General features: G+C 39.4%; 2 long non-coding RNA genes across 53 annotated transcripts in view; one reads left to right on the plus strand and one right to left on the minus strand.

Annotated features, from left to right (window-relative positions):
- The window catches only part of LOC144314155 (uncharacterized), a 30,596-nt gene extending 29,877 nt beyond the window's left edge, over nucleotides 1-719 (minus strand). For all 3 annotated transcript variants that reach the window (XR_013379931.1, XR_013379929.1, XR_013379930.1), the window contains exons 1-2: nucleotides 373-719; nucleotides 199-287 (exon numbers count right to left, since the gene is read on the minus strand). This is a non-coding gene — a long non-coding RNA (uncharacterized LOC144314155). The remainder of the gene's footprint in view (nucleotides 1-198; nucleotides 288-372) is intronic.
- LOC144314152 (uncharacterized) overlaps nucleotides 1-12,428 on the plus strand; it is a 240,698-nt gene that overhangs the window by 133,813 nt on the left and 94,457 nt on the right. For 45 of the 50 annotated variants that reach the window (XR_013379926.1, XR_013379910.1, XR_013379916.1 and 42 more), the window contains one exon: nucleotides 4,701-4,764. This is a non-coding gene — a long non-coding RNA (uncharacterized LOC144314152). The remainder of the gene's footprint in view (nucleotides 1-4,700; nucleotides 4,765-12,428) is intronic. The other 5 variants (XR_013379923.1, XR_013379889.1, XR_013379894.1 and 2 more) reach the window with 1 other exon arrangement.

The following is a 12,428-nucleotide window of genomic DNA, read 5'->3' on the forward strand; positions in this document are numbered from 1 at the left end:
AGTGGATGGTGAGCTCCCTGAATACATTATAATTTTGTGTAGGTCAAAAGAGACCTTCAAACACTAACTGTGAGGTTAAAAAAAGTAGGAGTAATACGATTTTGTGTCAAACTTCTTTTACTCATTTTGTTGGAATGTTGGGTCTTAGGTCTTTCTGAATTTTGTCAGCTTCTCCCAGTCATTTAGTCATTCACTCACCTTTTGCTCGTTTCTTTACTCATCGTCTTTTAGCTGTTGCTTTCTCTTTTCACTGCGGTCTGTCTTGCACTTTGGACTGAGATGGTTATCTACAGAGAAAAACAGAATTCTAAAGAAAGCAGAAATCTAAGTTACAGTTGTGAAAACTATTTTACACTATTTTTGTATAATTACTTGAGTTTCCTGTAGTGGAGCAGCTGAGAAAAATTGCTCTAATTGTGTAATTTTCTGCAACTACTCTGGGACAAAAATCTTGGTAATTGGATTTTTTTAAACTAACAAGTCGTCACAATTGGATAGTTCTTGAACTGTTTGTGCTTATGCTTCAGAAATTTTCAGTGGATATACAGTGTATTTTAAATGTTTTGCATCAGCTTGTGGTCTCAAATTTGATTTATTTAACTTTGGGTTTTAAAATAGATGACAACTCTGATTATATATTGTCTCCACTAAATGGACCTTTGCTAAGTTTTGTAGCCTGTTCATCCCCACCCCACATTCTGCTGTTGCCATGGGAGCCGAAATCCTGGCATATGTAGCTCCGCCCCCAAATGGCTCTGTCTCCCAGAGTGCTTTGCTGTTACTATGGAAATGCCTGCCCATTAATCTTGTTGTCCTTCTACTACCAAAGCACCTTTAACTGTCTCAAGCAATCAAGTGATGTTACCTACAGCGGGGAAAGGAAAGAGAAGACTGCTTCCCATTCTACAACTGCAGCACTGATTTTAATCAAGATTTAATCAAGGACCAGAAGAAACTAAAGCTACTCTAACAGCTCTTTTTTAAAAATATCCAAAGCAGGATCCTGCTTGATGCATAAGCATGTACGCTTGTTCATGTCCTTGCTTGAGACCTCTGAAAAAGCACACTGCATATTTTTAAAGCTACTTTTGTATTTAATATGCATTATGAAACAGCACAGTGGAATAAGGAAGATAAGTGGTCATTCATTTTTACTGAAGAAAATGATGTAATGCTTACCTCAAGTTTTCTAAAGAATGTATTTTTGGAAACAGTTATGAAACACACACACACACACACATACACACACACACACGCCTGCTGACTTGGACAAAACTTTACCATCCTATAGAACTGAGGGATAGCAATCATGGCTCAAGGGAAGAAAATTAGCTAATGAGTTCTAGATACTTTTATAAATTTTGCTTCTTTCTTCCATTACTTTCAGGTTAGGCATCTGTGGAATTTTGAATTTGACTCTATGGTAATTTGTGCAAAGTAAAAATAGGACTTGTGATTCTGGAAGGATTTTCCAGGTCATCAGGACAAAAGTATTTGAAAATAAATCTTGGCCTGGCTACCCTGGATGTGAGATGATAACTGTGGAAAGATTAGACTTGCTCTGACGAATGATATATGTCCAATAGCTGTTTTTAGAAGTAGGAAAATAGTATCTATATTGGGGGGGGTGCAGAATCTAGTTGATGTCTACAGCAAAGAGAGGCTGCCTTTGCTCTGAAGATAAATGATATTAGAGTTGAGTGAGGGAGAGAAGGGAAGAATCATGATGGGGAAAGATCACAGAGGACCAGGAATGTCCCCTTTTCTAAAGACCCACAGGAGCGGGAATGGTCATGACTCTGGGCAATCTAAACAGAGTATTTGTTCCTTTGGCACTTAGCTGTCTTGTATAAACAACAAAAACCCATGAATGAAAGAATGAACAAATGAACTGATAAGGCACAGAATTTGAGGAGGTGTGTTCAAATGTCTGATAGGAAAGCACATATGACCATAAGCCTATCACTTATACAGGGCAAGGAAAATCTTCCTACAGAAAGCAGATCTTGGAAATAGATTAGAATTAGAGGGGTGAAAAGATTAGATTGGTAGCATTTTGTCAAAATAGAGAGTACATAACGTGACAACTTACACATTTGAACATCACCTTAAACTTCCAGTGACCTGTTTGGTTAAGTCCAAATGATATGTTATCCCCTCAGTGGCATTTTTTCCCATTCCCTTCTGTATTTATTTCCTAGGGCTACCATAACAAAGTACAACAAACTGTGTAGCTTAACACAACAGAAATATATTGTTCCACAGTTCTGGAGGCTTGAGGTCCAAAATCAAGATATCAGAAAATTCATGCTACCTTGAAACTTGTAGAAAAGAATCCTCCCAGGCTTCCTGCCAGCAATCCTTGGCATCCCCTGACTTGGAGATGCATCATTTCAATCTGTGTCCATCATCACATGGCCATCTTGTCTAGTGTGTCTTCATATTATCTTCCACCTGTGAGGTTTTTTTTTTTTAAGATTTTATTTAGTTATTCATGAGAGACAGAGAGAGAGAGAGAGAGAGAGAGAGACACAGGCAGAGGGAGATGCAGGCTCCATGCAGGGAGCCAAACGTGGGACTCAATCCCAGGTCTCCAGGATCACACCCTGGGCTGAAGGCAGATGCTCAACCACTGAGCCACACAGGCATCCCTCCGCATTCTTATGTCCAAATTTCTAAGGACATAAGAAATTATAAGGACACATATATAAGGACACAGTCACATTGGATTAGGGGTCCATTCTGTTCCAGCATGACTTCAGTTAACTAATTACATCTGCAATGACCCTATTTCTAAATAAGATTATCTTCTGAGATGAAAGTAGTCAAGACTTCCAACATATCTTTCTGAGGATGGAATTCAACCCATAATCTTCTCTCAGGAATAGTATTAAGAAAAGTATACAAGAAAAGTGGTTAATAATTACAAAAATCATTTATGGGAAGTCTTGATCACTTTAGGTGATCTGAACTCCTTCATTCTGTTGGAGTACAAGTCAAATGGAGTCATAGTTATTAAAATTCAATTTACTTTCATACCAGGGAGGATACACATGAGATAAAGATAATGATTGTGATGATGGTGGGGGTGGTGATAGCAGCTTACACTCACTGAATGCTTACTATGAGCAAGGTAGTATTCTAAGTACTGTACGTGTATTAATTTATTAAATTCCTATAACCACCTTGTGAGGAAGGTTCCTATTGTTGTTCCCATTTTACAGATGAGGAAACTGAGGCAGAGAGGTTAATTTAGTTGGTTTGAAGCAAGGTGGCCAGCAGAAATACCACTGTATCTCCGTAAGTCCAGCCTCACTTTCTACCCTAAAGGCCTCAGTGTGATCAGTAAAGCTTGGAGCTTCTTAACTTAGAGAACACCTTTTGTACACTCAATCCCCCAAAAGTGAATTCAGGAAAGAAACCTACTTGATGTTGTGTATCTTTAAATCAACACCCATTCTACCTCCCGTGTGAAACAGCTGTGCATGTACCTGCCCACATGGGTCTCTCTGGGGAACAATACAGCCAGCATCTTGATTTCCGCAGGTTGAATCCTGAATGCCATGTTATCATCAGTGTTACTGATGATAAAAGTTACTTACTTTTACGCCTGTAGAATGGATCCACTTAGTGCTAAGTTTGTTGGGTATTTTTAGACATAGGAATACAACACACACACAAAATTTTGGGTTGTCAGTCTAAGAACAATATGCCAAAAAGTGTTTGCATTATGCTTATTATTTACCTAGATCTGGGAGAGCCAGGGTGATTGATAGCAATTAAGACATCAGTATTCTCAGTCTCTTGGGATTTCTTAGATGAATTACAAGAGCACACAGATTTGACTTGTTTGTCCATCCATGTATTTAATTAGTTCCACCAGACAACAACAAAACAAATTCTTTGTTGTATGCGCATCAGATCTTCTATGTCCTAGGGTGACTTGATGTAAAAACAGGACCCTTGAAAATATAAAATGCACAAAATACATGAATGTGCTTGTGTCATCATTGGAGCCTGAGTGTTAGGGACAGAAATCTATTGTGTAATGTAAATATTTTTCCATAAAATGTGAAAGTTTAATACATTATAGGCATTCAGTAGCTGTAAAACAATAAACAAGTTAATCAATTAAATAGAAAGCTTAACTTAGAAGCAATCTCATACCTTAGGTAAAAATATAGATGTTAGTGCTACTCTCCATGTCTTGAGACATTCCATCCTGGAGAGAAAAGAAATGAAATCTCCTCTATAGGTGTTTGCCTTCCCTGCCCACTATCTGAGGACTTTCAGAATTCCTGGTTGATCTTCACAGGATCCTGCATAACATTGCCTTTGATGAAAGGACAGAGTTTGCAGAGTTGCAGAGTTTGATGAAAGGATGTATGTCAATGGAAAAGGTACTTGACCACAGGGTCCATTCATCCTACCATAGGCCAACGTATCCAGAAGCAGCAGATCTGATAGAATGTTGGAATGACCTATTAAAGATTCCAATGCGATAGAAGTTCAGAGACAAAACCCTCCAGGTTGGGGAGCTCTTTCAGATGTACTGAGCCAATAGCTGATATATGGTACTGCTCCCCAGTAGCTAAAATATATGATTCTAAGGGATGAAGGGATAGAAGCAGAATTGGTACTTGTCCTCATTGCTCCCAATAACTCACTTCATATTTGTGTTTCCCATTTCTGTGATTTAGGTTCTGCTGGATTAGAGGTCCTGGTTCTCAGTGGGACTATCCTTCCACCAAGGAACATGGTAAGGTAAGGGATCCACTGAACCTGAACCCACACCTGCCACCTAGTTATGCAGGGGTCTTCATGCCTGTGGACCAGCAATCAGAAGAAGGAGTTATTGTATTGTTGGGAGAAATCTTTCTTAATTATTATGAGGTGCTAGGGTCACTGTTACATAATGGGGGCAGGGAGGAATATACCTGAGACTCAGGACATTCACTGAGGTATCTCTTGGTGCTTCCACTCCTGAAGGTAATGGTGGAATGGCCATCACAAAGGCATTGTAACCAGGGAGTCAGACTCCCAGAGATAAAAGTCTGAGTTATTCCATCAGGTAAGCAATCTAAAGTGGCAAAAGTGACGGCCAAGGGTTGAAGAAATCTAGAATGGGTATTAGAGGAGAGAGATTGTAAGTATGGGTTACAGCCTGGGGACCAGCTGCAGCTGTAGTTCTGTATTTGTTCTGCTGACTTTCTTATATTGTTTTAATGAGATTGTGGCTGGCCATGACCTTGAAGAGGTCATGCCACATAGTGGCAGAGCAGGCTTAATGTGGGGCTCAAGTAGATCAAAGAGGGAAATACTGAGTCACTGTGTCTAAGATTCCTTTCAAGTGATGTCTTGAAGAACTGATGATCCACAGAGCATACTTTTGGGAGTACTGTTTTTTGTTTGTGTTTTAGATGATTTTTTTTGTTGTTCATATACAAGGGGTGTCTCTAATGATCATAGTGTTATATGATATTGTTATACTAGTGATAGACAGAAAACTTTTACTTTTATCATACAAAAGCCCCCACCACAAAAAAAAAGCAAATAGAAGAATTTTGAAGATAGAAAAAAATTTACTGACAAAATTGTTGTCTCACTGTGGATACTCAGGATGCCTGAATAACTGTTTTAGCATATCTAGAAACCACACTGCTTAGAGAATATTGGTGTCCACATTTTGAAAGCAAACTCTCTGGCCTAGTAGAATATCACTTAGAGCTTCATGTTTTTCTTGGAATGTGTTGCTACATTTATACTTATTACAGGGATTACTCTAAAGTGATGGGGTCACTTAGCTGAAAAGCCAACCTCACTCTAGCGAATTCTAACATTTGAAGAGATCAGCATGACCTTAAGGGATTGCGATGTCTGTCTTTCATTTAAGACTTCTGTGTCTCAGAATAATTTCGCTTGTAAATACAAGTTTGCCTGATAAGGGTAGGCTGAAGAGGTATGTGCATTTATTAAAGCATAGATCCCAAGACTCACCTCTGAAAAAAGGGAAAAAAGAAAAAGAATAGTTCATTCTCTCTCTCTCATAACTTTAAGTAACCCCATAGCAACTGTAGATGTATGAATGTCACTAGTCTTCATATTTTGCTGCCTCCAAGCTTAGTAGTCTCAGTAATTGTGAGTTGTTTTCAGAACATTACTTCTTCATTTGGCTTTTCTGGCACCAGACTGCATGACATGTATGCATAAATATATTAATCTGTCTGTGTCATTTTTAAAGTTTTGCTTTCTTCCTGGATGTTAACTCCCTAATTTTTTCCAACTCCTTGCTCATAATAAATTCCAGAGCAATGCAATATATTACCTCTTCCACACAACTTAGAATTCACTCTTTCACATCTGTCATTCGAAGATAATCAGGATTCTTTCACTACAAAATGACTAAACAGTGTGTCCTGAAAGAAGTAAATGATGGATTTCTTCTTAAAACACAGAGAGAAAAATATTGAAAACACTGCATCTAAAACAGGATCAGGAAAATAACATTAATAGAATTGCGGTATACAAACAAGATTTGGTCCATCTGACCGAATTTGCTCTAGCTTTATTTTTTATTTTTTATTTTTTATTTTTTTTTGCTCTAGCTTTAGTAATATTCTTAAAACTATTGTTATGTTGACCCATTGCTTGGTCCCATTTCATTTTACCAAGCCAATAGTAATAATGATGAGGAGGATAATAGCTAGATTTTATTGAGTGCTCACCATGCACGGAGCATGGGCACTGGTGCTTCGCACACATGCCTCTAGGCCTCCACTGTTCTCTGTCTGTACACCTCCACCCCCGTCCAAGCCACCATCATCCAGAGCTGGGCCTGCTAGCGTGGCCTCCTAATTAGTTTCCTTGCTTTCATCCTTCAGTCTTTACAATTTATTCTCCACACAGCAGCTGGAGTGATCTTGTACAAAGTATTTTAGAGCGCAGCACTCCCCTGCTTAAAACGCTTCCAAAAGGCTCCCACTGTACTTAAAATCTACTCCAAGCTCCTTACAGTGACTTTCAAAGCCAAGCCTGCTAACCTCTGGGATCCCACCAGCCACACACACTGACATTCTGCAGACACATTAAGCCCATGCCTGCCTGGGCCCTGTGGCACTTGCTACTCCCTCTGCTTTGATCTTTAGACCCTAAATGTCACCCCCTCAGAGAAGAACTCCGTGATGGCTCAGTCTAAACTAGCCACCGGTCACTCTCTATCCTTCTATTTGAATTCTTTACATAGCAGTCATCAGTGACTAATATCCTGTTGTCCTGTTTGTTCGTCATCTGATGCCTTCCCTTGGAATGTTCACTCCTTTGTTCCATTCACCACCAGAACAACTACCTGGTACATAGTAGACCCTCCATTGTGAATAAGTGAATGAACGAACAACCCTGTGAGCTAAGAACATTATACTAAGAGGAGAGGAACATTATATTCAGATATGAAGAAACCAAGCCTTTGAAAGGGTAGTTCAGTTGCTGAAGCATCAAGCTTCTATGTGATAAAAATAAGAATCCTAATTCTCACTTGTGAGTAGGGAAGTTATTAGAAGGGGGGAGGTGAAGCAGGACAAGTAAGCAGGCCATTGACCTCTACTATAAAATTAAGAAGAAAGTTAATTTACATCCACCAGACCTCTCTTTGGCAAGGCAAACAGGCACAGAGATGGCACTGGCCCGTGGAGGAAAATAAAATATTCCAACAGTGGCATCTTCACTGTTTTTTACCTGGTGACAATATCAAAAGGGATCCCTCTGAGCCCATTTTAAGGAAGGCTCTGAGGCAATTATTCTTATCCCTTTGCGGGTCATAGAATCTGAGAATCTGATAAAAATTAAGCACCTTTTCTCTAAGGAAAAAAGGACAATCTCAGAAGGTCTTAAACCTAAAGTATAGTTCTGATACAGAAGGAACCGTTTTTATATGTGTGTGTGTGTGTGTTTGTTTTCCTCGGTAGCATTAAAAAGAGTTTCTTAGCCAAATCTCTTCTGGGCAGGGCAGACAGATGTCCTCCCCTCCAAGAGAAGCGACTGAGTGATGATAATATCCCAAGCCTGAACCTTTCCTAACTTTAAAAAAGAGAAAGAGGAAGTCAGCTCTCAGCTTCTAATAATTTGGGCTTAGATTTAGAGGACCACCCCAGCCCTTACTGAGGAGTCTCCATTCTTTCATTCAGCAAATATCTGTGAGCCCCTCCTGTGTAATAGGCCTTGTACTGAGCTCAGAGGATCTAGACATAGTACAGCCCCTCCCCTCTTGGAACCCACAGACCCATAAGGAACCCACAGAGCTCATGGAAGCACCTTTCCTACTCCCGCTGTAGTGGTTGATAAGTGGGCATTGTTGACTTCAGCAGTGGAGAAAGAAATCTAAATCATCAGACTTGGTCTGGCCAAAGGGTTTCTGGGTAAGGTCCATAGAACACGTTTTCAAATACATTTTTTAGGTTTTGTTGTATGATGCGCATGAGTTACTTGAATCATACAGACCATCTGGAACCTGTACTGCTGTTGGACTCAAGGACTCAAAAAGCTGACTTCTGAAGAAATAGGAATAAGGCTTGATGAAACTGCCTGGAACATTTTGATCTTACCTATTTTTAAGCTGCAGAAGTTACATTTTACTAAAAGCTAAGAGACACCTGGATCTTTGGGGAGAAGAGCATCCTTTTTTTTAGCTAAAAGCCTTTTTTACTAAATATTTAGAGTATAAGTGTATAAACAGTTTATACTGTTCAGCCACATTCCCACTATTTAGCTTCCATAAATGTGAAAGGGGAACACTATGAAGGGATTAAATGCTGTAAAGACAGGTAGGATAAGACCCTAAACCAAGATTTGGGGAAGCAGAAAAGCCCCCTGAAAAATAAACAGAAGTTAGCCATATCTTTGCAAAAATTTGGTAGCAATGCAGATGGTATCCAGGCAAATAGAAGAGCTTCTCCAAAGGCACAGAGTCCAGAAAATACAATTCTGCAGTTCACCTCTGCCTTGGTGGACTGGTCTTTGGTCTGAATAATAGCACATAGTAAGTTTTAAATTTCCAAAAAATTAATCTACTATCTAACAGGTACTTTTTAAAAATCTTCCCTTAATCTGCCACATAAACAAATGCTATAAATTCTCATTAGGGTGTAACCTCAAAATGTCTCCCTATTGTAATCATGAAGATGAAAAATAAACACTTCTCATACTAAAAGATTTTTTTTTAAAATGCTTTGAAAGTGGTTGAGTTTCCTTGACCATCTAATAGGTTCTGAATTCAGGGTGTTTATGTTCACGAGCTTAATGCTTAGTCATTAAGAGGTTATGTCAATTCCGTCCCAAACACCATTTAAAGCATCTGCAGCACATTCAAACTGCCACACGTTACAGCCGGTTCTAATCCTTAGGTAACCCCAGAGCAGGCCTCGAGAAAGTCAGCTCCCTATTCTCTGTAATAGTACTTGCTAGCAGTAACTAAGCACATTTCTCACCCTAGAAATCTTATTACATATGTATCTCAGTTAATTCTCACACTAACCCCAGGCAAGGATGGGAGGGGGGATCTCCCCCCACCCCCCTTCCCCCTGCTCCGGCTTGCCAGTAAGAAAGCTGAAGCCCAAAGACATTAAGTAATTTATTCAAGGTCACACAGCTGAACAGTGATGAAATCTAACATCCCTGCTCTTCCTTACTGTTCATTCTAGAAGAGTTCCAGTCATGTGTTCTCATCACATGTTTATAATGGTGTGAGTCTGTCTTCTGAATCGGCTAAAAAAAAACCAAGTCTTTGATAACTGAGTATCACTAGGTGTTCCATTTACTGGAATTAACTTATATAAGGAAAGAAAAAATATTGCAAGTCAAAAGGGACTAGACTTCAACGATCCTTGTGGTTCCTTATGGGCCTCAGTGAGTCCATGAAACATTCTGAAAGAAAATCATTCTGTTCCTTTTAAGAAATAAGGCTATATTAGAAAGAAGAGTTCACTAGTGAAATCTGCTGGGATCCAGGTTCAAAAAAGAAACGCATTCTTCTGGAACCTGGGGGTGGACAATAGAGAAGAAACATTGACCTTGGACGATCTTGACTGAAACTCCCTTCTCTAGGTTCTCACCATCCAGGCTAGCCTGTTCTCCCCACCTCGTCCTGGTCCACAGCTCCCTGCGAGGCTGCCCTGGGGGCATTTGGCTGAGGGGCTCCGTCACCTCATTCACCTCATTCACTGTTTTCTTTCCAAATCCCCTCTGTCCTAAAAGGATTCAGCTCACAAATCGCCTCTCCAATAAAGTGCTCCTTATGGCATCAGCCAGTGATGATTGCTCCCTCCTCTGAGCTCCTGCGGTACTTATGGTTTGTAAGGATGGTTAGGATCTTTACTTACTATATCATGTGTAAGGCACGTCCTGTGTCTTCTGTGAGACTATAAGGACTTTGAAGGCAGGATCCATGTATTTATTCATTCATATCCACAGTTTGTCACCTGACACAGTCATATCACAATTACTCAGTAAGTACTCCTTGATCTAACTGATCATGTATTTGCCTTAATTCCTTCCTCAGATCCTAATAAGCTTTTTTGAAGCTAAGACGGGGTCGCCTTTAAGTTTGATAATGCTTTACACTAGAGAGATCAGTGGATATCGAGCAACATTAGATCATGAATTTCCAGTGGGAGTTCAGCCTGCAACCATGCTTCTTAAAATAAGGATTTCCATTTTAGGTAAAACATTATTTCCTTTTTGCAACAATAGCAATGTACGTACACATTGCAAAAAAAATAAAAAGAATTATACCAAAGTTACAATAATAGTTCTCTTTGATGGCAGGATTGTGAGTAATTATTTTTGTTTGTTTTTCTATACTTTTATGTTAAATGTACTCTTAAATTTCCTACAATGAATAAGCATACTTAAGCAATTAGAATCAATTATGTGAAAAAGTTGAAAAATTTGAGTCAGCTGTTTAACATCAAAAACTTAAGAGGGATGCCTGGGTGGCTTAGTCAGTTGAGGATCCCATTCCTGATCTCTGCGCAGGACTTGATCTCACAGTCATGAGTTTGAGCCCTGTTGTTGGACTCCATGCTGGGCGTGGAGCCTAAAAAAAAAAAAGAAACAAACAAACAAACAAACTTAAACAGATCTCATTCCCCTCCAGATGTCATTGTCTTTTATTTAGAGAAGCTCAACTTCAGAGGGCTCTTTATTTTGTTCAACTACTAATGACACACAACAATTTTCTCTGGAGTACTTTACACATCCCTTTATTGTCCTTTCTCCTTGGTGACTAGTGCCCGGCATCTCTTGAATTCCTTCAAATTTTACTGTGCTAGAGAAAGGAAAGTCAAGTGAATCAAATGTGTCACTTTCAAATTGGACAATTTTGCAAATAGATTACTGATGTAGAGCTGAATATATCAAACACATCAAATGACACTTTTGTCCAAGGCTGCAGGCTTTCCAAGTTGATGAATGCAGCAACTAAAGTTGACACTAAAATGAGTGGGATAATTTTAAAAGCAAAACAAAGATTAAAATAAGAGAAGTGGGCATCCAGAAAATATCAAGAACAAATAAGTTTGCAGTGTTTGTTATTGTCATGGCAAGTTTGCTGTCATTCTTGTTGTGGGTACTATTTATCATTAACCATGATGAATAACATTATTTAACTTTTCTTGCAAAGTGCTCTTCTATCTGTTTTCCTAAGTGTAATTTATATTATCAGAGGAGCGAAGTCAGGGCTAATGTATGTCAGCACAGGCTGTGAAGTACTCATGTGCCCTGTAGTTGTAACTTAAATGTCCCACTTTACCAACCAAGTTACAAACTAAGGTCATATTTCTTTTCAAGTCTTCCCCCATAGTGACTCCAGGCTCTCAAATGCTGTAGTGAAAGGAAGACAGAACGTTCTGTAGGTTATCCCTCAATCCAAGAAATAGTAACCACTGGGATTCTTTAGACCATTCTTGCATGTTTTACAAATCAGTTCTAGCCGTTGCTTTGGCCTTTTACTCACTCTGGCCTGGAAACCATTCAATACCAGAGCCTTCATGTCTCCTATGTCATCACAGAATGTACCACCTCATGCTGTGCACTGTGCACAGATCTGAGTATGACCACTGTTCTCTTTGCCTTACAGGCACAGCCAAGATCAGTCAGTGGTGTTAGCCAAAGATAGAGTAAAAGTTTGGCATATATAGAAGTGAGTGCTCAGAATGATCTATTCTTCCATTGCTGTTGTAGCTCCTAATGCTCACAAACCCTAAAGCCAACTTCAGAGTGCCTTGCCTGATATCAGGTGACTGCAGTGTAATGGTGAGATTGACCCATCTTGTACCCTTCTTTCTACCACCTTTAATGAGAATCTCTAGACCACTTTACTCCATAGTCATAGGTAATGACCTCTGATGCAGATAGTGAAAATGGTCCTTTTCTACCCC

This window comes from Canis aureus, chromosome 5 (assembly GCF_053574225.1).
Source record: "Canis aureus isolate CA01 chromosome 5, VMU_Caureus_v.1.0, whole genome shotgun sequence".
Lineage (NCBI taxonomy): Eukaryota > Metazoa > Chordata > Mammalia > Carnivora > Canidae > Canis > Canis aureus.